The sequence below is a fragment of the Mustela putorius genome, unplaced genomic scaffold, assembly GCF_011764305.1.
Source record: "Mustela putorius furo isolate JIRA1106 unplaced genomic scaffold, ASM1176430v1.1 tig00003834_pilon_pilon_pilon, whole genome shotgun sequence".
Lineage (NCBI taxonomy): Eukaryota > Metazoa > Chordata > Mammalia > Carnivora > Mustelidae > Mustela > Mustela putorius.
Genome location: NW_025421987.1, coordinates 71,432,457 through 71,457,995, shown reverse-complemented (window position 1 = coordinate 71,457,995; position 25,539 = coordinate 71,432,457). Strand labels below are relative to the sequence as shown.

At 35.5% G+C, this 25,539-nt stretch overlaps 1 non-coding gene across 3 annotated transcripts in view; it reads right to left on the bottom strand.

Moving 5' to 3' along the window:
• LOC101683078 overlaps positions 1–25,539 on the bottom strand; it is a 360,384-nt gene that overhangs the window by 81,770 nt on the left and 253,075 nt on the right. For all 3 annotated transcript variants that reach the window (XR_006609139.1, XR_006609138.1, XR_006609140.1), the window contains 4 exons: positions 17,453–17,572; positions 15,147–15,269; positions 2,543–2,665; positions 1,999–2,193 (listed from right to left, as the gene is read on the bottom strand). This is a non-coding gene — a transcript (uncharacterized LOC101683078). The remainder of the gene's footprint in view (positions 1–1,998; positions 2,194–2,542; positions 2,666–15,146; positions 15,270–17,452; positions 17,573–25,539) is intronic.

Genomic DNA, 25,539 nt, shown 5'->3' with positions numbered 1-25,539 from the left:
TCTCCATCAATGAAAATGCAAATGAAACCCTTCATTTTTTCAAAAAAATCCCCCCAAAAAAACAAAAAAAGGAAAGAAAAAGATCCTTGGGCGTATTTCCTAAACAGTCTCAGAAAAAAACAACAGCAAAGCAATAGCAATGATATCTTTTAAAAAAGAGCTTAGAATACAGATCCTAAACAATATTAAGAAGGTTTAAAAGAGTAAAACGGTAAAAAGAAATTACCATTGATTCCTGAACACAAAAGTAATTAATGTTTCCAGCACTTTGGTACTTTTCCTTCCAGGCTTGCACCATATACATATATATATATATGCACATATATGCATATATATATGAGTGTGTGTGTGTGTGTGTGTGTGTGTATAAAATGTTTTACTTATTTATTTGAGAGGGAGAGAGGGAGAAAGGGAGAGAGCATGAGTGCTGGGGAGGAGCAGAGAGAGAGGGAGAAGCAGACTCCTAGCTAAGCAGGGAGCCCAACATGGGGCTCAATCCTGGGACTCCAAGATTATGACCTGAGCCAAAGTCAGACACTTAACCGACTGAGCCACCCCGGTATCCCTCTTGCAGGGTTTTTTTAAATGCCAAGTTATTTTTTCTTCAAGTAAACCTTTTTTATTGAAATTTAATATGCATGCAAACAAGTGCATAAAACTCAAGTGTACACTCCATACTTTTTTCTCCACGATGTAAATAACCCCTTGTAAATGGCACCCAAGTCAAGATACAGATCATTACCAACATTACAAAAACTCAAGGGTGAGCTGATGATTTCTTAATCATTAGCCTCACAAACTGAGCACTATCTTGATTTCTATCACTACAGATTATTTTTTTCTTATTTTTGAACTTCATATAAATGAACTTTATATAAAGCCATCTTTGGTATCAAACTTCTTTCATTCAGTAGAAATTTTGTGAAACTTACACACATTGTGTGCATGCTAGTTTATTTCTTAATGTCTGTGTAGTTTTCTATTGTATAAATGTACTATAATGTGATTTTCCTTTCTACTCTTCAGGGAAATTACTTTAATTTGAATGGAGAGATTTGATTTCAATTGTTTTAAGGAACTTTCCATTTCAAGTTTTGCTCCTATTTCTAGGTGGGTCTTTCAGACTTCCTAATGGAAAGCCTGTCACATTTAGCAAGGTCTCTACTCTGATTCTCTTGTGACTTTGAGTAGCTAAAGAATCAGGATTTTTAATTAAGAAACAACATAGCATTTCCATTTTTATGCAGACACATTTGTTGATATTATTCTTGATAATTATAATTATTATTATGGACTGACCATAGCATAAAAATGTCTGCCATTTTAACCAGCTCTTTCTAGAGCAATCGTCCAGCTTTGATAGTGTTAAAATACCACAAATAGAGGGAGAACAAAAAGAGCAGTTCTGTTTTACAAAGAAAAGAAAAAAGAGGCAGCAGACGGCTGCAAACTGTTACTTTTGAGAGAGGGTATGCTAATTTATTTTGATCAGAAGTGATTTGATGCTTCAGTTCTGTTGCGTGGATGTATAAGAGAAACTGCTCCCATTTTTAAAGATATTTTTCTTGGTCCACTTCAGCATAATGAACAATTGCTTCTTGGCATTTTAATATGTAGAAAGAATCTAGATTTTAAGGCTATTCGAGGTAAATTTCAACTACATACTAGTGACTTCTAGTGGAGTTTTAATAGTTAGAAGAAGAACTACAAGGTCCCAATCCAATCTTTTCCCTGTTATGCTAATTTAAAGATAGTGTCCAGCTCTATTTCACTATATACCTTTTAACAGCCCCCTTTATTGTGCAAAAGGAAGACAAGTATAAGATGGTGAATTTGAAAGGAAGCAGTGAAGAAGTAACTTTGGCTCCACTTTTTTTGTTATCATGTTAAAGCATCCAATGATATTAAATATTGATAGTGAAATTGCCTATAAGAGAATTTATGAGAATAACCTAAAAATAAAGAGGTGAGTATAATGAAATAAAATCTTTAACTCACCAGTTTTGCTCAAAGCAGTCAGTTCTCCTCAAATACATGTTTCCTCACCCTCCTCATCTTCTTTATCTTCATGGGTGGGAGGCAGAGAGGTGGAGACATCATGAAGCCATTGAGGTGGGCTCTTGAATAGAAGGACTGGAAACCTTACAAATTCTAATTCTTCTTCTTCTTCTTCCAGCTCACCATCATCTAAGGCTAAGGGCACACAGAAAAATGCCTGAATTCACCATCCTGGTTAAAAGAAGGAAAAATGGAGTAGGGGTTGATGAGAGAAATTAGAGAGTTTGAACCAGACAGCCATTGGCAGTGACTGGAAGGTACAACTCTTTGAGAAGGCATTTTCGAAGACTTGTACATGCAGGTGAGAAGCAGCAAGCACCAAGTTGAAACCACAGAAGATTGAACAAAGGGAAAAAGAAGAGCTCAGTCTGTGCAGACAGAAAGGGGAGGTCAGGTTGAGTTAAGGGTATGTGGTCTCCATTGTTCAAGAACAAGATGAGAGTTGAAGTAGTTTAGAATAACACAATTCTTCACAGCGACTTACACATGTAAGTTTTTCCATCACTTCCAATTCTGCAGCTTTCTCCGTAGTGATAATCCTATGTCCCCACTGAGTTCATACACAGCTGGTCACAGACTATGCTGACATGTAGACACTCAGCCACATCTAGGAAAATTTAAACAATGCCAGTTTTTAGGTGTTGAGAGATAAAATAGACATTATAAACTCACGGACATACTTGTATTCCCCTTGTCACCTTTGTTAGTCAATAACATGGTTTTGCCATATAGAAGACATTGTTCCCAAATTCTTCCTCAATTATACCCTGCCAATTATTTTTCTTCCACTCATTTCCAAGTTTAATATAGTTCATCTACATAGACAAGTTCTTCCTGAAACCTTGATTGCAAGATTTTGATGAAGAATTTACAACTTAAGAGAAAGTCAATGGTCTGAGTGTATCACTTTATAGAATGTTCATCACTCTTGAATTATTCAGTATCTATGGTGAAGCATTTATTTCATGTGTAATGCTGTACAAGGCTTGTAGAGAATTTTAAGATGGAAAAACCCCAGTCCTTGATCTCATTTGACTTACTGATGATGTGTGTCCACATCTGAACCCAGACTTTGGTCAATGTGTTAATGATACTAAAATATCATTTACCAAGCTGAGTTTCTAAGTTTTGCTTCAGATTTTGGATACCTTTTCCATTTGGATATGTGTACCCAAGTATGTACATTCACGCCATACAATCATCTCTTGGCTCACTGTATTTAAAAGCAGATGGTACGTGAAATTCAATTTTTTTTTTTGGCCCCGTTAATTGGATGGAATGTGGTAAATGGTAATATACTCTACTGTGTTTAGAATATATAGTTTTGTATTCTTTGCTGTTATCCGCATTGCAAGGCTGGGGAGCTTGGCTATCTATATGAAGAAACATATCTATCATTCTCAACAGAACGCAGTAATTTGTTTCTTTAAGCAAAGAAATACTATTCTCTCTGAGGCATTAAAACCTTCATACATAATTTTATTGTTATTGAAATGGATATCAATTCTCTAACCTTTACTTTTATTTTAGAAAACTTGGTTCAATTGGGGAGGGTATGTGCTTTGGTGAGTGCTGTGAAGTGTGTAAACCTGGTGATTCACAGACCTGTACCCCTGGGGATAAAAATATATGTTTATAAAAAATAAAAAATTAAAAAAAAAACTTGGTTCAAAATAATGGTAATAATGATCATAAATGAAATTAAAAGGTTCTGTATTTAAGATAAACTTTAAGAAATAAATTAGAGCAATGACTTACATGAACCATTTTTTAAAAAATATTTTATTTATTTATTTGACAGACAGAGATCACAAGTAGGAAGAGAGGCAGGCAGAGAGAGAGAGAGAGAGGAGGAAGCAGGCTCCCCGCCGAACAGAGAGCCCGATGCGAGTCTCGATCCCAGAACCCTGGGACCATGACCCGAGCTGAAGGCAGAGGCTTTAACCCATTGAGCCACCCAGGCACCCCTGAACCATTCTTTTTTTTTTTTTTAAGATTTTATTTATTTATTTGACAGAGAGAAATTACAAGTACACTGAGAGGCAGGCAGAGAGAGAGAGAGAGAGAGAGGAAGCAGGCTCCCTGCTGAGCAGAGAGCCGGATGCGGGACTCGATCCCAGGACCCTGAGATCATGACCTGAGCGGAAGGCAGCAGCTTAACCCACTGAGCCACCCAGGCGCCCCTGAACCATTCTTAATAGTATAAAAAAGGAGACTTGATACTACTCACTGAATTTCCCATGATATTTATATATCATATATATCATATATTATCATATATCATACATAACATACATCATATATCACACATACATACATATCATCATATATCATATACATACATCTAAATCACACATATATATGATTAAGAAATCGTCTGAAAAGTAAGTGAACCAATTTTAACAAATAAGTTAGAAGATTATAAAATGATTCATCTTAAAACTTACATTATCTAGATTAATATCAGATATGTAAAGGATTCCAGTATGAATTTGGACTGTGGCTCATGAATTGGCAATCCTTTTACTATGACTCCTTAATTAAAATGACTTTCAGGAACCAACTTTAATTCCAGTGAAGTTTGCCGTGAGTGATTCCTATGTCAGTGTGCTATGGCTTGCCCAAATCTCTCACTTGTCTATATGTATTAAATTAGGTAAAAGGGATTATGGGCCAATGAATATTATGATAATAATAACTACTTTTAGTGGAGTGATTTTTTTATGTCAATCACCATACTAGGCACTTTACATTTATTACTTTACTTGATTTACCCACTAATCCTATTATTGTCTTCACTTTACTGATGGGGACCTGAGGCTCAGACCAGTTAGGTCACCCAAGTTCACACAATAGTAAATGGTAGAACCACATAGTGTCAGAATCTTCCCTTTCTTCCCCTAACCCTTGGCCTCAGATATTCTTCCTGCATGGATTGGCCCGTCACATAATGATTTCATGTTAGATCTCAGGAATTTACCATCATATCTGCCACCATCAGAACTGATAAAGCGCTCCTGACATTGACATTTATAGCATCCTAAATAGCTGATGCAGAGTTGGGTACAGCAGGCTTCTCCACTCTCACATTCATCAGGGTATGCAGAGAACAAGGACATTTCTATTATTTAAGAGTTAGGAGTTGAACCAACCAAGAGAAGTGCCCATAAGCCACACTTTCAAGTTACAACTGTTCTCCTAATCATTTTCTGTTTCTCAGGTTATGCAGTACAAACATCAAAGAAACTATAACACAAAAAGACTGAGGCCCAAATTTAGATTTCTGGTTCTTGCATGCTTAAAATATGTAAATAATCTCCAAATGCATTTATAAGCCCAGGAAGAGAGGTATCTGCTATTTTCCCAGTTTAAAAAGCAAACTGACTGAATCAACAGAGAACCTGCAGAATAACAACAACAAAAACAACTTTAGAAGAGCAAAAAAATTCCATTTAGTGAGCATTTCATAGCTGCAAAGAGGAGGTAGTCTTAGCCTTCGTAACGTGTTAGCTCTTCTAGAACTTCAGAAGAAAGAGCATTCCCAAGCAAAAGGAATCCATGATATTGGCAAGAGAAGGGGTAACTACAATTCAGACAGAGGGCAGAAAATAACTGTAAATATCATATTTTAAATGATGGAATATTTCAGGGCATTTGCTTCAACTCTTTGATGTTGCTTTGACTCGATGGATGAGTGGAATCTTGGGGGTTTTATCATCACCAGTCACACCATTACCCCGGCATGTCCTATCAGATAAACACTTTTCTAAGTGATGGTCTTTAAGTCTCCTTTGACACCACTACTCTAGAATTCTACAATCCTGAATGTTGTTTCCTAAGACATAATTGTCTGGAGGAAATTAAACATGCATTAGAAGGTGTCAAATTGAAAGCTTACAGCTACAAAATAATTTTGTGGTGATCATTTCTAACATAATTGGCTAAGGAGTAGGGACAGACTCTTTGCCCCCTTTTTCCTTAGGTAGACACTTGGGGTTGTCTGGTCAGGATTTTTGGCTATCCTTGGTTCAGTTTGACTCCCTCTGTTTGTTGAGCTATAAAATTGAGTAGCCTGCAGCCCTGACTTTACTAAATTTCACTGTTCTGTAACTACATGAACAGCCGCAGATATAAAAGTTCAGTGTCTCAATTAACCTTGGAAAGGGTACCAGTGTAAGAAATGCAGATAAGAAAAAAGAGAGAGAGAAAAATGCAATCAATCAGCCAAGGTGAAGGGTCACCATAAAATATCTAAATGAGGGTCATTTGGACATAAAACACTCTTCCTCCTGCCAAATGTCATAGTAGTGCTGCTCACAAAATTCTAGATGATATTTTTGCCTTTTTAAAAATATTAAACCTTCCTTTGTCCTTTGATTAAGGAGCATGGATATAGGGAACCAAAACTCTTTTTAAAAACTCAGTTTCATTTCATCTAAAACATTGTCCTTTACGGATTTTTGCTTTTTTTTTTTTTTTTTTTTAATTTCAAGATTTTTTAAAAGTCTTCTCGGGTACCACTACACTAGAGCCTTTAAACATCCCGGTCTCAGGATTCCCTGTTCTCAACTAGCAAGGAGCAAAACCACATCATATAACTGGAAAATTAGTTCCTCAGTCTGACTATCATTTTATGATCCATTTAAAATTCTTCTTCTATTATCATTTGTGTGGGGTTATTTCTAACTTGTCTAATCTATAACACTCTCAGTCTGGAACTCACCTGAAACCCCATCCTTTCTACACCATAAGCCTTTCTTAAAATGCCTTCTCTCCTCAACTTTTGCATCACCTGTTTTCCAAATTTCTTGATTTTTTAAAAAATCTTATTTGGTGAGATTTTGCTTGCTTATTTTTCCCTTTTGATTTTCCTCATGTCTATTCTTTCCTACACAGGTCAATATGCCAGATATTGCAATGTAACAGAGAAATTCACCTGTACATAAAATTTGAGCCCTAATAAAAAACAGAACATCAATTGTAACCAAGCAAAACAATTTGACATTTTAGCTCTAATTTCAGAAAAGCATCAAAAGTAAACCGTAAAAGAACTTGAGTTTCTGTATTTGTTCTTCATATATAACTGCTGAATAAAGCTCCAAAGGTTAGAAATTTTAAAAAAAGTATTTCCTAGGGGTGCCTGGGTGGCTCAGTGAGTTAAATGGCCAACTCTTGATTTTGACTCAGGTCATGTTCTCAGGGTTATGGGATCAGGCACTGCACTGGGGGCCCCAGGGGTGGGGGTGGGGGAGTCTGCTTGAGATTGTCTCCCTCTCCCTCTGCCCCTCCCCCTGCTTATATGGTCTTTCTAAAATAAATAAATAAATACATCTTAAACAAATATTTTCTAATAATTGCCAATAAAATTGGCAATAATAAAATTTGCATTTGGGTAAGGCTGAAATTTTCAGATTGGATGACTGGTTTTCACATTTATTTGTATATTCAAATATATTTTAAAAAGTTAATCTTGAAATAAGCTAAAAATTATTTAATTTCCTTTATGCATGAATGTTTTTACAAAGCATCCATGGCTTTAATCTGTTCTCAGGCAAATAAACAAAGTATGTATATGTATACTCTGAACAAATCATTGCCTTTACTCTAATGAATATTTGGACTTAAGGAATGTGTATTATTTATTGTTAGAAGTGAAATAAACTTGAGCCATAAACAACATAACATCATGTTGACTGCTGAAATATCGTAAATATGCACTACTTCACATTTTGACCCTGGCAGATTTTTTTTTTTTTTTTTTTTTTTTTAGCTATAAATAAAAGCTTTACTGAATTGTACTTTTCAAAGAATAAGGAAAGACCAGGTTGTAAGTTGCAGAGGTTTAGCAAAATTCCAGTTTCTCTTATTTAATAGTCAAAATAGGAAGATAGGTAAGAAGGAACAAAGGGAGGGAAGGAGGGAGGAAAGAAGAAAGCCCTTTATATTTTTCAGAGATAAAAACATTAGCATGATAGAAAAATATAAACCTATTTTTCATTACATAAAAATTGGCAAGCGAAGCAACTGGTTTCCTTAAGTTAACCACCATAGACTGGGAAAAATGCAGAAAACAATGTTGGATCAAGAAATACATATAACGGGGGCGCCTGGGTGGCTTAGTGGGTTAAGCCTCTGCCTTCAGCTCGGGTCATGGTCCCGGGGTCCTGGGATGGAACCCCACCTCGGGCTCTCTGCTGAGCGGGGAGCCTACTTCCCCCTTTCTCTGCCTGCCTCTCCGCCTACTTGTGATCTCCGTCTGTTAAATAAATTTAAAAAAATTAAAAAAAAAAAAAAAATACATATAAACGGGGCGCCTGGATAGCTCAGTGAGTTAAAGCCTCTGCTTTCAGCTCAGGTCATGATCCCAAGGTCCTGGGATCGAGCCCCACATTGGGCTCAGCTGGAAGCCTGCTTCTCTCTCCCCCATTTCCCCTGCCTGTGTTCCCTCTCTCACTGTGTCTCTATCAAATAAATAAATAAAATCTTAAAAAAAAAAAAAAGAAATACATATAACGACATTGTTTTGGTTAAATAATTTATGAAGCCAGAATACTTCAAGATCACTTTAAGTTCACTCTGTCACATTATAGTGCAAAAAAAAAAAAAAAAAAAAGATTTCAAATACTTAGACCTCAGAAATTCACCTCTTCTTTTATGATACTTCAATTTGTCTCTAATCATATTGAGTAGTATGAAATGGTCAAAGATTTTTAAATAATCATATTAAGATTTTTAAGAATGGTGACTTAAAGTATCAAAAAAGAAAACAAGCTAATATGGTATCAGAATTCCTGAATAATGGCAAATCACTTTAAGGGCTTATAGATCCTCTCTGAACCAAAACACATGGTAATACAATCTATCCCTATTTTTAGCAGATATTCTTTTTTCTCAGAAGCTCTAGATTAAACATTTCATATGGAACAATGTTAGGGTGGAGTTTATTCTTAGTTTCCCATATGATAAAAGTTCTAATAATATGTTGGAAAAGTTATACACTAAGAATGGGTTTGAATTTGGATTTCCAAAGAATAATATCTTTTAAAGTTTTCTTTTGGAATGTAGCTACTTGCCATATCAAAGTTGAACATGCACCCAAATCATCACCAAGTTAAAAATCAATGCAGATTGTTTAGTTTCTGCTTGAGGTAGAGTAGGGTATGTGTGTTGTTTGAATTACAAATTACATTACATGGTTTGGTAGGCCTTGCAATATTTTCATGACATAAACTATTAAATCCATATATTTTGTTAGCGTGTTTCAAATCTCCTTTAACTTCAAAGTAACTGTCTAAAGGTAATGATGTCTTCTGTCAAGTAATCTTTCTTTTGCATTTGTCCAGTAGCCAGAGATACCATTCCATTTACTTCTTGCAATTTTCATATTACAGCTGTAAGTATGTATTAGAGAGGAAAGGGCTAAATGAATCCTGGGCAAATTCTGAAGATGACATTTATCATACATTATCTATGCCTGCTTTCCCATCTGAATTAAGCTGGTATCCACGGTTGCAGGAAAAATCCCCCCACCCCCTTGCCCAACTACACGTTCACAATGATGGGAACAACCATGATTGTTCTTTTCACAGCTATTGACAATTTCCAATACAAACCCTTTCCAAAACAAACAAAAGAGAGTTATTAGCATAACAACAGAGAAACCTGAATATCTGTCAATAATGGGTACATTCTCTGTTAAGAGGATGACAAACTTCATTGGAAATTTATCAACACTCTACACATATAAAAATAAAAGTCTAAAAACTATTAGTCATTGTAAATGACTATACCACACTGAAATACTAATAAACCTGTAAATAATGTTAAATTGATGAAGTGATACAAAAAAGTAATGAGTCCACCAGTGGTTATTACACTCTTGTTGAAAGACAGTTACCTCGGGAATTTATAGTATTTCTAGGATATTAAAAAATATGCATATTGAATCAATGATCAGAACGCAAATAGGTTGTATGCCAATTGACACATCTGTTCTCCAGCTAATGGTATGTTATTATCTGTCCTTTTTAGAGGCTATAAGTACATGAAAATACTGTTAAAAATAGCTTTAGAACAAAAGCAGGAACACAAAAGCAATGAATGAGCTGATCATATGTAACTAGTATCATGCTGATGTGCTAATCAGCTTTGATGCTCATGAGCATCGCTTACTATATAAACATACGATTACTTTGAAAAACAATTTGCTGATCCCAGTACATGCTACTAATTGGAAGCATTTGGGGGGACTTAGGTCTCATCATATGGATACCAACTGTCCTGGGCACACAGGCACTATAATCCATCATATTCTTATGAGGAAATAAGAAATAAAGAATGCTTCGAATCAATGTTAAAATACGGAATTGGTGGGTTGCCTTGGTGGTCCAGTTGGTTGAGCATCCAACTCTTGATTTCAGCTCAGGTCATGATCTCAGGTTGTGAGATCCTGTGCCGGCATCAGGCTCTGCACTCTCAGTACAGAGTCTGCTTGTCCCTTTTCCTCTGCTCTTCCCCCTGCTCTCTCTTCTCAAATAAATAAATAAAATCTTTTAAAAATATGGAATTTGGGTACTCTGCTATTTTCACCATTGACCACTATTGTTCTTCATTTGTGTTGCTTGGACAAACCTCTTCTTAATGAGAGTGTCTACATTGGTTCTTTCCTTACATTCTTAACACCTGAAGAAGAGAGACAGGAAAGAACAGGGTGAGGGCCCTTGTGACTGTGGCATTCCTTTACTACCATTCAAACTGCCTAGATATCTGCCATAGTTCCTGTACAGTAATAGCACAGACCCTCCCTGATCCCCAACCTCTACTCTACAGTAGGCAGCTGTCTTATGTGCTCCCAGAGCATGCAGGGCCCATCCCTGTCATTGTGCTCCTCCTCCTGTGCCATCATCATCTTGCATTACTGAACTCATAACAGATGTTCTAAAATGGGTTTTAAGTGATTGAATAAACAAAAGAAGGATTATGCTAATCAAGTTATTATTGAAAATAAGAACCCCTTTGGGTTTAGAAACAGTTACTTTAGCACAGAGGAAAATTAGAAACCTAAAGGAAAGATTGAAATAATGGAGAGAACTGATATTTTTACAATACGTTAACATATACTCTTTAGGGAGACATTTTAAATTTGGGGTCATATTCTTGTTATTTCCTGCAGACAATATAGTTCTAGGACTGCTGGTGGTAATTTAATTTAAATATAAATTACACGGTTGTAAGCTTATTAAAAAATGCATGGGACTAAAAAGTGCATACTTACATCTATAATTGCCCATTAGAAGTAAGCTGAGATTTTGTGTTCTTGATACAGGTGTAAATAATTCTTCAACCAACTTACTTTAAATATATATATATATACTTTAAAAAAACTTTAAAAAATGATCCTTTTAATTTCTCGCAGTAGTAATCGTTACTACTCAACATATTAAATATACGTTAAATATGTATCGAATTTAAGTTCAACTATACACTGCTTGATAATTTGGGGGTAGGGCTTAACCATGCTGGATCTGTAATCTTCCCATTTCTAATCACAAAATGGTAACAGTTCATTTATAGCACTCCACGGAGATTTAATGTTAATGTTATACAGGGTTTGAGAGCCTCTGAGGAGAAATTATATAAGTCCAAAATATTGTTTTCCTAGGGAAAAGGTAGGACAATCTTTTCCTAGAATGTACTTTTATCTGAAGGACACATAATTCATTCGTAAACATCACCATGTTCTGAAAACACTTACTCCACCTACAGGTTTTGAAGCAACTCAAAACACCAGTTTTCACCAAGAAAGTTTTCTATGTCAGTTAGTAAATATTGAGGTCTGGTGAGAGCTACATAAAGAACTTAGCCAAATAGTCACATAAGGGACATAAATGTAAAAATATACTTCTACCAAATGTATTCAACTCTGGGGCAAATTGCTTTCCCAAGTAAATTCTGCAGAAAGCCTGTACCTCATAAATCATTAGCAATAATGGCCCCCTCTTTCATGATAATGGAAAATGCACAGTCAGATTGCAAGAGATTTTATTTTATACACTTGTAAGGTATACTCATCTCCTAAACCCCTGGCTGCATTGAAAAGTCAAAATATTAATAAGAAAGAAAAATCCATCCACATTTCTGCTTGAAAGGACTCCTCAGGGCACTGGGAGAAAAGATTCACTCAGAAGTTGTATCCTAATTAGTAGTTAATTCTTCTCCCCTGTCTTATTTAGTTTGCTCTTTAAAAGACAAATATCAGCATAGCAAAACTGCCTTGTCTTTAAGCAATAGAAATAAACCATCAGGCCTCAAAGTTACATTAACAATCCAAGCATTAAAGAAACATAGTATTTTGTGCAATGGAAGAGAATGGAGAATTTAGTGACCTTAAGAATGTCTCTTCATGAGAGAAATCTTAAAGAAGAACACACAATTATTTATTCTATCACTATCATTATTCTTCATCCTTGATTAAAGTGATAAGTAGATATACAACATAGACAAATACATGAGAAAGTTGAAAGGACAGTGTGTTTGGAGCCTAAAGACCCCAGTTCAAGTCTCAGAGCTGGCACTTACTAATTTTGTGTCATTGAGTTTTTGTCTTTGACATTGAATTTATAGTTCCCTAAGGTGTGAAGTGGGAAGAGCATCTTTGGAACTGAAACTGGAAACCAGCAATTCTGTTTGGGGCCTGCCAAGTTTGTAATGTCTATCAGTCAAGCAAGTGGAGATGTTGAGTACATATTTTGATATATTCACATGTAGTTAAATGAACAAGAGAAATGAAATATAAGTTGGACATTGAGAGAAGGGGCAGGGATAGAGAGGAAAACCAGGAAAATGTGAAAACATGAATGAGAAGGAAAGTGTTTCAAGAAAAACAGGGGTTAATCCCGTATGTTGAATGCTGCTGACAGGTTACCTAAGATAAAAACCAGAGACGTTGATAAGCTGTCTGGCAAGAGGGAAGTTACCTGTGATTATGGTTGGGTAGAGATGGAGATCTGATTAGTCAGGGACAATGAGAGATTGCAAGAAGAGGAGGGAACAATAGGTAATTGATGAAAAATTTTGATGTGAAGGGGATCAGATTGAAACTGCAGTAGGGAGTAGGCTCATAGGAGGGTACCTTAAAGATAGGAGATACTGGACCAAGTTGACATGCTGATGAGAATGATCCTTTAAATAACTGCAATCAATAGCAAAGATATTGAGACAACAAGAGAGAATGGAATCTGAAGTATAGTAGAGAAGATGGCCTTTGGTAGTCCTAGGACCATGTCCTTTATATTAACAGTGGTGAAATCTTTTTCATGAGATTCTATGGGGGTATTTTCAGTCAATCGTTAACTTGACTGGTATTTGAGTCCTCTTCCTTGATGATGTATGAAACAAGGTGAGAATAAAGGCAAAAGGGAGGAGGTGTAAAAATTTCGAAAAGAAAGAGAAGGTGTAAGCATTCATTTTGTTGAGAATATAAATAGACCTATTCTGATAGTATAGATTGGTCCAGTCATGCTGCATAATCATTTCAAATTTATGGTCCTGAATTTAAAGTAAAACTAGTTAACATGGTTGTGTTTGAACACAACAATTAGCCTCTAAGGTATAAACATGAAGTAGAGAAAGAAGGTAAGAAGTCACTAAGAGAAAGGTAGGGTCTAAAGATGAAATAAAATGTATTGTTGACATACCATGATTACATGAGAAGCAGAAGTGGAGAAATCAGCCAAAGAAATAAGAAAAAAAAAATTCTGTCATTTGAAAACAGAGGGAAGAAGAAGCATTTGGGAAATACTTAAGTTGAGAACATAGAATTGGAGGGAATTTGTATCAGACAGTTTTAAACTTCGTGAAGTGTGGAGTGTATTATTTATCTAAAGTTTAAGCAGTGGACCAATGGAAAAGACATGAAAACAAAATAGCTGCCATAGTTATTAATAGCAGCTAATAATTCAGCATGGTAAAATTTTAATATATTTATATATATTATTATATATTTAGTATATTTATATTATTATATATTTAATATATTTATAAAATATAAATTTTATATTTTTATGAGATATATTAAATTTATAAGAGATATATTTTATAAGAGATATATTAAATTGCATAACTGAGGCTAGGTGAGGAAAGACTAAGGTTAGATGACAAGGATCATTTTGTTTTGAGAAAAAAGAAGGAGAAGGGTAGAGGGATGAGCCAGTGAAAGAGAATGCAGTGAGAACGAGCTTAAGAATGCAGTGAGAAGAGGCGCGCTGGAAATGAACAGAAACAAGAAAGGGAGAAGGGCTGACGGGAAATGTATGCATTAGAGTATCCAATGTGTCAGGTGTGGGACTTCAAGACTCCTTGAGTTTTACATTGGAGCTATTAGTGTTCAATAAATATTGCATAACAGAGATGATGAAGGTAGGCAGACTCTTCACAAAGGATAGCTGTGGGTCCAGAAGAGCCCCAAGTCACAAGACCTGAGACAGTCCTTGCTATCTACATTGTGGTTTATTATGCCGAATGTTTTCTATCAATTCTGGGCCCTTGTTTCCTCAATGAGGAATGGGGAAATGTGGTGTGAGACTTCTAAGATCCCACTCTCCCCCCCGCCCCCCACAAGCTTACTGGATCTGTTTATTCTTTTTTTTTTTTTTAATTTTATTTTATTTTTTCAGTGTTCCAAGATTCATTGTTTATGCACCACACCCAGTGCTCCATGCGATACTTGCCCTCCTTACTATCCACCACCACTCACCCATAGCCCCCATACCCCTCCCCTCCAAAACCCTCAGTTTGTTTCTCAGAGTCCACAGTCTCTCATGGAAATCTCTCTGATTTCCCCGAACTCCCCTCTCCTAACACCATCTCCCAATATCCTCCGTGTTATTTCTTATGCTCCACAAGTAAATGAGACCATATGATAATTGACTCTCTAAGATCCCACTCTTACCCACCCCCATGGAAAACATTTTCAGGAGCTTCTGCTTTGATAACTTATTCAATGTGGTTCATTTTTTTTTTTATTATTATTCTTGTTTAATAGTTATAAAATGCTACACATTTTGTGGGCTTCTTTTGCTGCCACTTACTGGAACTCTGCTTTCCCTCAGCTTCCAGCTCAGAGCCAGGGTGGAAGGCACAAATGAAAGAACCCATTGTGTTCCCACAGCGATGGCTGCAGGGAGCCAGCCCTTCAGCATGCTTATTCATATCTGTAGAAAAAAGATATACAGCAGCTATGTCTTCAGAACTCAAATTAAGATTTATCTGTAAACTACAAAAATTATCTGAAGTATTCTCTTTCTTTCAACCCTAGACATCAAGCATAACAGTAAAATACCACATAAGAACCATATTTGCAAGTAAACTAACTGCTAATGATATTGATTTAAATGTTGGTCTAATGCTCTCAAACGCTTCTGAGAACCTACTAATATTTATTAATTGGGAGAAAGAAAAGGAAATAACTAAAAAATATACTCTATCTTTCCCCTAATACTACAGGTAGAAGTCATTGTAATTTGCCTTTGGAAATATACATCACATTCTCCTTTCCTCTTAAATATTTATTTATTTGAGAGAAAAGACACATACACACATAAATGGAGGGGGGGGGGTAAAGGGAGAGATTCTTTAAGTAGATTCTCCGTGAGCACAGAGCCCCACGTGGAGCTCCATCTCATGTCGCATGAGATCATCTGAGCTGAAACTAAGAGTTAGACACTGAATCAGTTGAGCCCCTCAGGTGCCCCAGTCATATATAACACATTCTTAACCAAAAATAGTATCTCCCTGATTTAAGGTAAACAGGACATGTGGACAAGGGAGAATTGGGGTCTTCATATGTAGCAATCCATGGCGTATGCTCTACCTGAATGCCATGGGGCAGTGCCATTTAAAAAAGAATGCCCTCTCTTTCTCCTGACACTGAGAGCCAGTTCCATTCAGTGCAACTTCTTTCTAAGATTTTTTTTTTTTTTTTAAATTAACTTGATAGACAGATCACAAGTAGGTAGAGAAGCAGGCAGAGAGAGAGGGAGAAGCAGGCTCCCTGCTGAGCAGAGAGCCCAATGCGGGGCTCTATCCCAGGACTCTGGGATCATGACCTGAGCCGAAGGCAGTGGCTTAACCCACTGAGCCACCCAGGCGCCCCTCAGTGCAACTTCTTTCTATAACTCAAGTAGTCTGTGCTCCCTCCCTTCATGTCGCTAGGTCTGAACATCATTTTTCCTGACTCATACTTCCTCCTGTACTATTCTGTGTGTTATCTCCACACATATCTCTATATATATGTATATATTTGTCAATTCTCCACAAACATTTGGTAAGATCCTATTCTGTGCCAGAAAAGTTAAGCAAAAGCTATGTGAACAGAGGACCAAAGCAGAAATGTTCTCTGTCAGAAAGGTATATGAACACAATCAACAGAAAATTGTATCTTAGTTTTGGTTTAAAAAAAAAAAAGAAACAACTAAACAGTAATTTTTTTTTTTTAAGATTTTATTTATTTATTTGACAGAGAGAGAGAGAGTGAGAGAGGGAACACAGCAGGGGGAGTGGGAGAAGCAGGATTCCTACAGAGCAGGGAGCCTGATGTGGGGCTCCATTCCAGGACCCTGGATCATGACCTAGGCCAAAGGCAGACGCTTATCAACTGAGCCACCCAGGTGCCCCTAAACAGTAATTTTTGTATCTGATTCTTTTTCAGTTTCTCAAAGTGTTTATCCATCCCATAAGTCAGAAAATATTTTGGTATTTTCATAATTAATCCAAATAAACTCTTTCTCATTTCATGAAAATGTCATGATAAAAATGAAGGATTCTGTGATTTCTCCGAAGTTAATAAAACAAAGACTGTCCCACAGGAATGATTTCAGTTATTAGCTCTGGTTATGGAGTAATTTGTCACTTTCATCTTTGAATTGAAATATGTCTGTTTTGCAATTTCTAGGAAAAAGAAATATGTAACCTTGTATTTATAGTTTCTTTCTTTTTGGTTTTAATTATTTCTAACTTCTGAGAACACTCATTTGCACATACTTGCATTTCAAAGGTTATCCCCCACCTTCTGTAGGCTATAATAAAAAAAAAAAACCCTGTGTAGTTATGGAAGATTTTGAATATTAATTCTGGAATGCACTTCATAATGAGAAACAGAAAACAAAAGGCATTAATTCTGAAATTATACCAGACCATTTTTTTTGGTAACTAAAAATTTCACCGAGTTTTCATAGTTTCATAAAAATACCTTTCAGAACAATCAAGAAAAATATAAATGTTCCTTTTAAAGCATAAATGAAAACATCTTTCTCCTAGCTGTTCTGACTATTCAAAACTGAATTACCACAAAATATCAAACAATTACACAATTAAGCCATCAGTTTCAACCTCCTACCTCCACAGGCCTTTTTGTCGTTAGACAACTGGTACCCTGGGCAACAGACACACCTGGTCACACCATTCTCATTCTGACAGATGTGGGCACATCCATTCCCACCTGTGCAGGGATCCATCTCTGAAAGCAATTAAACAGTGAAAGTTTATATAATTCATTAACTTCAGAAAGATACACCAAGTGGAAGGAAAGGTGGAGAAGGTAAGGAGGGAACTGGGACCATGGGGTTTCTCATATAAAGATGGTAAGGACTCTGGAAAGTCTTTTCTCACTTTCAGATGGAACTGATTCCACAAAAAATTTCCCATTTTGTGATTTCAACTCCAAAATCTAAACAAATATAAACATGGATCAGGGCCAAAAGAAGAATTACTTTAATTCACTCTTCTCAAAAGCATGGCTTCTGCCCTCTGATACCCCAAGTTCAACAGAGTCAGCTTGCACTCTATATATCATACCCTTTTTCATTTTCTCCTTCTCTCTCAACCCTCTCTACTCCTTTGGGCATCCTAAAAGGCAAAAACCTCCTCTGGGTTACTTTTGCTTTTGGATAAACAACCACAGTGTGAGGAAAAGTCAGGCTGAAGCAACATGGGAGAGTCTTAGCCATAGCCGTCATGGAGATGGAATACATGTCAGATTTTCCAGGCTGAAATGAACCTTCTGTAGAACCTACAGTATAATGCTGAATAGAAGTGGCATGAACAGACATCCTTAGCTTCTTCCTGATCTTAGGGGGAAAGCCTTCAGGATTCACTATTAAGTGTAATGTTAGCTGTGTGTGTGTGTGTGTGTGTGTGTGTGTGTGTGTGTGTTTTTTTAAAGATTTTATTTTTATTTATTTGACAGACAGATCACAAGTAGGCAGAGAGGCAGGCAGAGAGAGAGGAGGAAGCAGGCTCCCTGCTGAGCAGAGAGCTTGAGATTTGGGGGCTCGATCCCAGGACCCTGGGATCATGACCTGAGCCGAAGGCAGAGGCTTTAACCCACTGAACCACTCAGGTGCCCCAGCTGTGTGTTTTTCAAGGTTCTCTTGATCAGCTTAAGGATGTAGTTTTCTATTTCTAGTTTGTTGAGTTCTTTTATCATAAAAAGATGCTGGATTTTGTCAAGTGTTTTTTTTTTTTTTTCCCCTGCATCTATTGAGATAATCATGTAGTTTTTGTACTTAATTCTATTGATATGGTATATAGTATTAATTGATTTTCAGATGTTGAGCTAACCTTGTTTTCCTGAGATAAATCTTACTGGATCATGGTATATAATCCTTCTATATGTTGTTGGATTTGGTTTCCTAATATTTTGTTTAGGATTTTTACATCTACATTCATAAAACATGTTTGTCTGTGGTTTTCTTTTATGTGATATGTTTGTCTGGTATTGATATCAGGGTAATTCTGATTTCAGGGAATGAATTGGGAAGTGTTCTCTTCTCTTTTATATTTTTGAAGAGTTTGTAAAAAAAATATGGAATAATTCTAAAATATTTGGTATAATTCAGCATTGAAACTATCTGGGCCTAAGATTTTCTTTTTGGGGAGCTTCAAAATTATTAATTTTATCCCTTTATGATAAATCTAACTGGATTTTTTACTTTTTTCAGAATCTAATTCCAGCAGTAATTGTCATTCTAGGAATTTGTTCATTTCATCTAAACTATGTAATTTGTTGTGATTCAGTTGTGTCTAGTATTACCTTCTCATTTCTCTTTTTAAAAAAAATTTTCCTAGGGTCAGCAGTGATGTTTACTCTTTTACTTTCAATCTTAGTCGTTTGAGTCTTCTCTCTTTTTTCCTTTGCCAATCTAGCCAAAAGTTTGTCAACTGTGTTGACCTTTTTTTAAAAACAACTTTTGGTTTTATTAATTTTCTTTGTTTCTCTATCATCTACTTCATTAATTTACAAATCTTTACCTTCCTTCTTTTTTTACACTTCCATGTTCCCTTTCTCCTTATGTTACTTCTTACCAGTATGAGCTTTCTAAGAAACTCTCATATTTGAGTAAAACACACTGCAGAATTAGCGTGTCCTCCAACTTCACACAAAATAAAATTTGATAGACATTTTTGGCTTTGTTTTCTTTATTGCATCTGTATGTTTTGTCACAAGTTAAGATACTATGTAGCTACATTAATAACAGAAATTTAATTTATTTAATTTATATTGCCCACTACCAACTCTCAGGGCAATGGAATAGATAACTTCTGAGAACTCTGGAAAATGAGGGGTCATTCCCACCAGATACAAAATTACAAAGTAGATTGCAGTGATCTTCGATATGCTCTTCTCATTAGCCACTGTCTCTGGGAATGTCTTTTCTAAATGTACTTTAATCATCTATTACCCTAGTGCCTTCTTGATGCCCAGGTCTCCAAATAAGGTTTACTCCTCCAGAAATTGACTAGATATAAACTCCCTATAGTAAGCCTTACTGCTATCAGAGGTCCCTTTTGTTTCAGGGACTGACTGTAACTGTAGTCTTAAGCCACTTGAATTAAGCATGGAAGAACTATAAAGCAAAACTTCTATAATGTAGAATTTGGTAAAACTTACAATTTTTATTCTCAACTGCAGGACACAGAAGGACATTTAAAAGTAGCACGTGGGACACAAGTAATATTTCCAGTCAAATTTATGATGTTTTTTGTGTAGAGTACCCTTTTATAGTAGCACTTAAACGGGACCTATTCAAATTCGGCTCATGATCATGAAAGAGTAACCATGATTGGGTTTACCTTCTACCATAAACAACTAAAAAACTAGAGTAAAAATACATGAAACAACTGTAGATATTGGACAATAAACAGCACAAGAATGGGAACCCTGAGAGAAGAGGAAAAAAAGTAAGCTAAATTATTGTTTTGGGTTTTGCTGGAGACCATTTCTGGGTTACAGCACAGAAATAGAAACCAAAAGAGAGCTCAATGATCCTGCTAAATTAAAGAGACAAATCAGAGCTCATGATTATCAAGGAAATGAGAATTTGTGGAGTGCTAGAAGGGGCAGACAGAGGTGGGGAAGAGAGTGTTATATAGAGAGAAAAAACAAAAACAAAAATACAAAACACTCCAGAAATCTGTACCCTGATCCTCTTGAATCTTTGACTAAATATTATTGCATATCTAGACAGGGTAAATCTCCATGAGGCCAAGCAAGAACAAAGAAGAATTAAGGAAGTTGTAAGCCAAACAATTTCCAAAGCATACAGAGGGCCAGGAATCAGTTCTTAGCAGCCAGAGTGGGGAGATATTGTTTAACATATTGTAGCTTCAGTAAAGATCCCCAAAGGACCATGACTCAATAGTAGAACCAATTTAACCCCAGAGTAAAGTTTATTCTAGATTTACCCTAACATTCAAAACAGCATTTGACAGATCAAACTGATCTGCGAGTAACTTAGTTTGGCTTCTCCTTTTTAAAGGAGAACAAAAGCTAGCATTCAACAATGTAAAATGAATAATGTCCAAAATCCCATAAAAGGTTAATAAACATGTGAAAGTATAATCAAATATAACCCATATTCAGGAGAAAATTCATTTAATAAAAACAGAAATAATAGAGAGGATGGTATCAGCAGATAAGGACATTAAAATAGCACTATAAATAAATTTAATATGCCTCATGATTTAAAGAAAAATATGCATTTAATGAGAAGAACAATAGAAGGCATTAAAAAAAAACTACCAAAGGGATCTTCTAGAGCAGAGGGATATAAAATCTGAAATAGAAAGTTCACTAACTGGTATTATCAGCAGATTACATAATTAGAAAATTATTGAACTAAAAACTTGGCAGTATAAATTATCCAAAATGAAGAGCAGACAGAAAAAAAAGGACTAAGCAATTTATGTAAAGAAGTCTGGTGACCAGTTGAGCAATATTAAGCAGAGGATAGCAGGATAGAGGATAGAGAATAATTCGAATTTTGGAAAGAGATTCTCTAGTCAAAGGATTAGGAAAATGACAGTTTAACAAGACAGAAAACTTTCAGAAAATGATTGTCCTACTATAGCCAGACACCACAGAAAAAAAAAATCTGCACCTATAACACCACTGACTGAAGGGAGATCCTAGACTTTCCCCCTCAACAGGCTGTAATTGGGTATTTCTTTTCCCCTTCTCACTGGGGTGACATCAGAGGAGGCAAATCAGAGAGTCAAGATTTCCGCCACAATCTGATAATGAGGCCACCCTATCATGATGTCTATGAAAGCCGTGTGAGAAGAGTAAAAAGGCACACCTACACCTCCTGGCCAAGTGGTACCAGTAGAGAGCTAGAATTGGATCCTGCACAGAAGTAAGGAGGCATACACTTCCTACTTGTGAGTCATTAGAAGTCAGGTGGTGGTACACTTGGACTTCTACTCACAGTGGTTTTCCTCCACCCTCTTTCCCCTTCCAGAGTAGTGTCAAAGGAAAGCATCTAAATATAAGGTTTATATAAGATCCAGAGTCTAGTAACATAATATGCAAGATTTCCAAGCTTCAGTAGAAAATTACTCATTATACCAAGAACTAGGAAGATCTCAAAAAGATTGAAAAAATGAATCAAGAAATGCCAACACCAAGATTTTAGAGATGTTAGAATTATCTAAGATTTTAAACAAGCCAACTAAAATTATTTTAATGAACAATTACATACATGCTTGAAACAAATGAAATAATAGAGTCTCAGCAAAGAAATTGAAAATTTGAAGGATAACCTAATAGAAATTTGAGAACTGAAGAAGACAACAACTGAAAACCTCAATAGAGGGGCACCTGGGTGGCTCAGTGGGTTAAGCGTCTGCCTTCAGCTCAGGTCATGATCTTGGGGTCCTGGGATCAAACCCTGTGTAAGGCTGCCTGCTTAGCAAGGAGTCTGCTTCTCTGCCTCCTTCTGCTCCTACCCTCAACTCATGCTATCTCTCTCAAATAAACAAATAAAATCTTAAAAAAAAAAGAAGAAGAAGAGGGGCACCTGGGTGGCTCAGTGGGTTAAGCCTCTGCCTTCGGCTTAGGTCATGATCTCAGGGTCCTAGGATTGAGCCCCATATTGGGCTCTCTGCTTGGCAGAGTCTGCTTCCCACTCACTCTGCCTGCCTCTCTGCCTACTTGTGATCTCTCTCTCTCTCTGTCAAATAAATAAGTAAAATCTTTAAAAAAGAGAGAGAGAGAAAGAAAATCTCAATAGATAGGCTAAATATTAGAATGAAGAAGACAGAGAAAAGAATCAGTGAATTGGAAGATAGAGCAATAGAAATTACCCAACTGAACAACAAACAATAGACTAGAAAAAAAAATTTTTTTAAAGAGAAAAGAAAGAAACAAAAAGAATGGAGCCTTACAGACCTACAGAAATATAACAAGTGTAAAATATTGTGACAGTGTTAATATCTTAGAGGCTAAAAGAAATAAGGTGGGGCTGAACATGTGTTCAAAGAGATAAAGCTGAAAATTTCCCAAATCTGGCAAAAGATATAAATCTATAGATCAAAGGAACTAAGTAGAGCCCAATCAAATTAAACTCAAAGAAGTTCACACCAAGACACATTCTAGTCAAACTTCTGAAAAGTAAAGGTAAAAGAAAAATCTTTAATGCAGTGAGAGAGAAATAACACTTTATTTGTTAAGAAAAATGTAAAGTAATAGATATTTCATCCGAGATCAGGACGGCTAGGAGAAAGTGAAAACATTTTTCATCTAATGAAAGAAAACAACCCAGAATCTTATATGCAGCAAAATTACTCTTTAGAAATGAAGAGGAGACTGAGACATTCTCAGATAGAGAAAAATTAAGGGAATTTATTACTCTAAATAAACATCTAAAGGAAATTTTCTAAATAGAAATGATTAAAAAGAAACCAATTATAAAATATCAGGGAGAAAGAGAGCAAAAGTAAGAAAAAAATCCAATAAACTTTCCCTCCCCTCTTGAATCTTCTAAATAACACGAAATGGCTGAAGCAAAAATTATAATATTGTCTAATGTGGTTCTAGGAGAACACAGAAACAATATTTGAACAATTATATATAAGTGGAGAAAAGTAAAGAGAAAGGATTTTTACTCCACTTGAACTGATAAAATTATGGCATCAGTAGGTTAAGTTAGTTATACAGAATGTAATACCTGAGGGAACCAGTAAACCTGTGAAAAGTTATGTAAAGAGATTCCCTCAAAACTTCTATGAATAAAACAAAATGGAATTCTAATAAATGTTAAAGTAACCATAGGAAAACAATATAGAAAAATTTAAAAAACCCCAAAACAATAAACATAAAAAAGAAATAGTAGATAAACAATAACAATAATTACATAAATGTAAATGGCCTTCTATGCCAAATAAAAGGTCCAGATTTGAATAATGGGTTAAAAAAATGAACCAGCTGTATAATGTCTACATGAAACTCACTTCCAATATAATGATATAGACAGATCTAAAGTAAAATAATGGAAAATATATATAGCATGCAAAAACTGATCAAAAGAAAGTAGGAGTGGCATATTAATGTCAAATAAAGCCTACCTCAATGCAAAGAAAATTTCCGGAAATGGAAGGGACAATATGTAATAATAAAAGGGTCAATCCACCAAGAAGACATAATACTAGGTACATATGCATCAAACAACAGAATTATAAAATATATCAAGCAAAATCTGATGGACATAAAGGAGAAAGAGACAAATGCACAGTTATAGTTGGAAATGTCACCACACTTTCACCAATTAATAATGGAACAACTAGACAGAAAACCATCAAAGATAGAAGTCAAGGACAGCATCAACCCACAAGATCTAGTTGACACTCTACTCAACAACAGCAGAATACTCATTCTTTTTTGAGTGCCCAAAAAACATATATCAGCATTGATTACATCTTAAGCTATAAAACAAACCTCAAAAATTTTCTAGATTGAAATTAAATATAATGTATTCTCTGACCACAAAACAATCAACTAACAAATTGATAACAGAGATTATAGGAAAATCTCTAAACACATGGAAACTAAACAAGTCATTTCTTCTATGTAATCTATGGGTCAAAGAGAAAGTCCCAAGGAAAAACAAAAAAGCATCAGACTGAATAAGAATGAAAATTCAGCATGAAAATTTGTAACAGGGGCATCTGGATGGCTGTCAGTTAAGCATCTGACTTTTGCTCTGGTCATGATCTCAGAGTTCTGGGATCAAGCTTGGCATCAGACTCTCTGCTCAGTGAGGAGTCTGTTTTTCTCTCTCCCTCTGCCCTCCTCCCCAACCCTGTTTGTGCTCTCTCTTACATGTACTCTCTCTCTGTCAAATAAATAAACAAAATATTTTTTTAAAATTGGGGGACAAACCTATAACAGTGCTAAGAGACAGATTCATAGTACAAAATATATCAGAAGAAGTTAAAAGCTCCCACCCCAAGAATTTAGAATAAGAGCAAAATAAACCCAAAGTAAGTAGAATGAAGAAAATAATGACAGAAAGCAATGAAATTGAAAACAGAAAAAAATAGAAAATATCATTGAAACAAAAAGCTGGTTTAAATCCCATATCTTACACAAAAATTAACTAAAACTGGATCACAGATGTAAATATAAAACATAATACTATCTTTAAAACACTTTTAGAAAATATAATCTTAATTAATAACCTCTAAAAACTGGAATCAATCCAGATGGAAATGTTTAAGGATATAGATTCATATATAAGATATAGTTCATAGAATACTATGAACTACTGTTACATGCAATAACTTGGATGAATCTTCAGAGAAATATGTTGAATGAAGAAAGCAAATCCATAATGATTATATACTCTTTGATTTTTTTCTCTAACATTCTTGAAATGTCAACATGATAAAATGGAGAACATACTAGTAGTTGCCTGCAGTTAAGAAGAGGACAGGTGAGGAAGGAAAATGTGGCTAATAATAGGCAACATGAGGGATCCTTGAAGTGATGAAAATGTTCTGTGTCTTGACTGTATCAATACCAATATCTTTGTTGTGATAATGTGTTATAATTTTTTAAATGTCATCATTGTAGGAAACTAGACACAGCTACATGATATCTCTCCATATGATCTTTTAAAATTTTATGTGAATCTCAAATTATCTCAA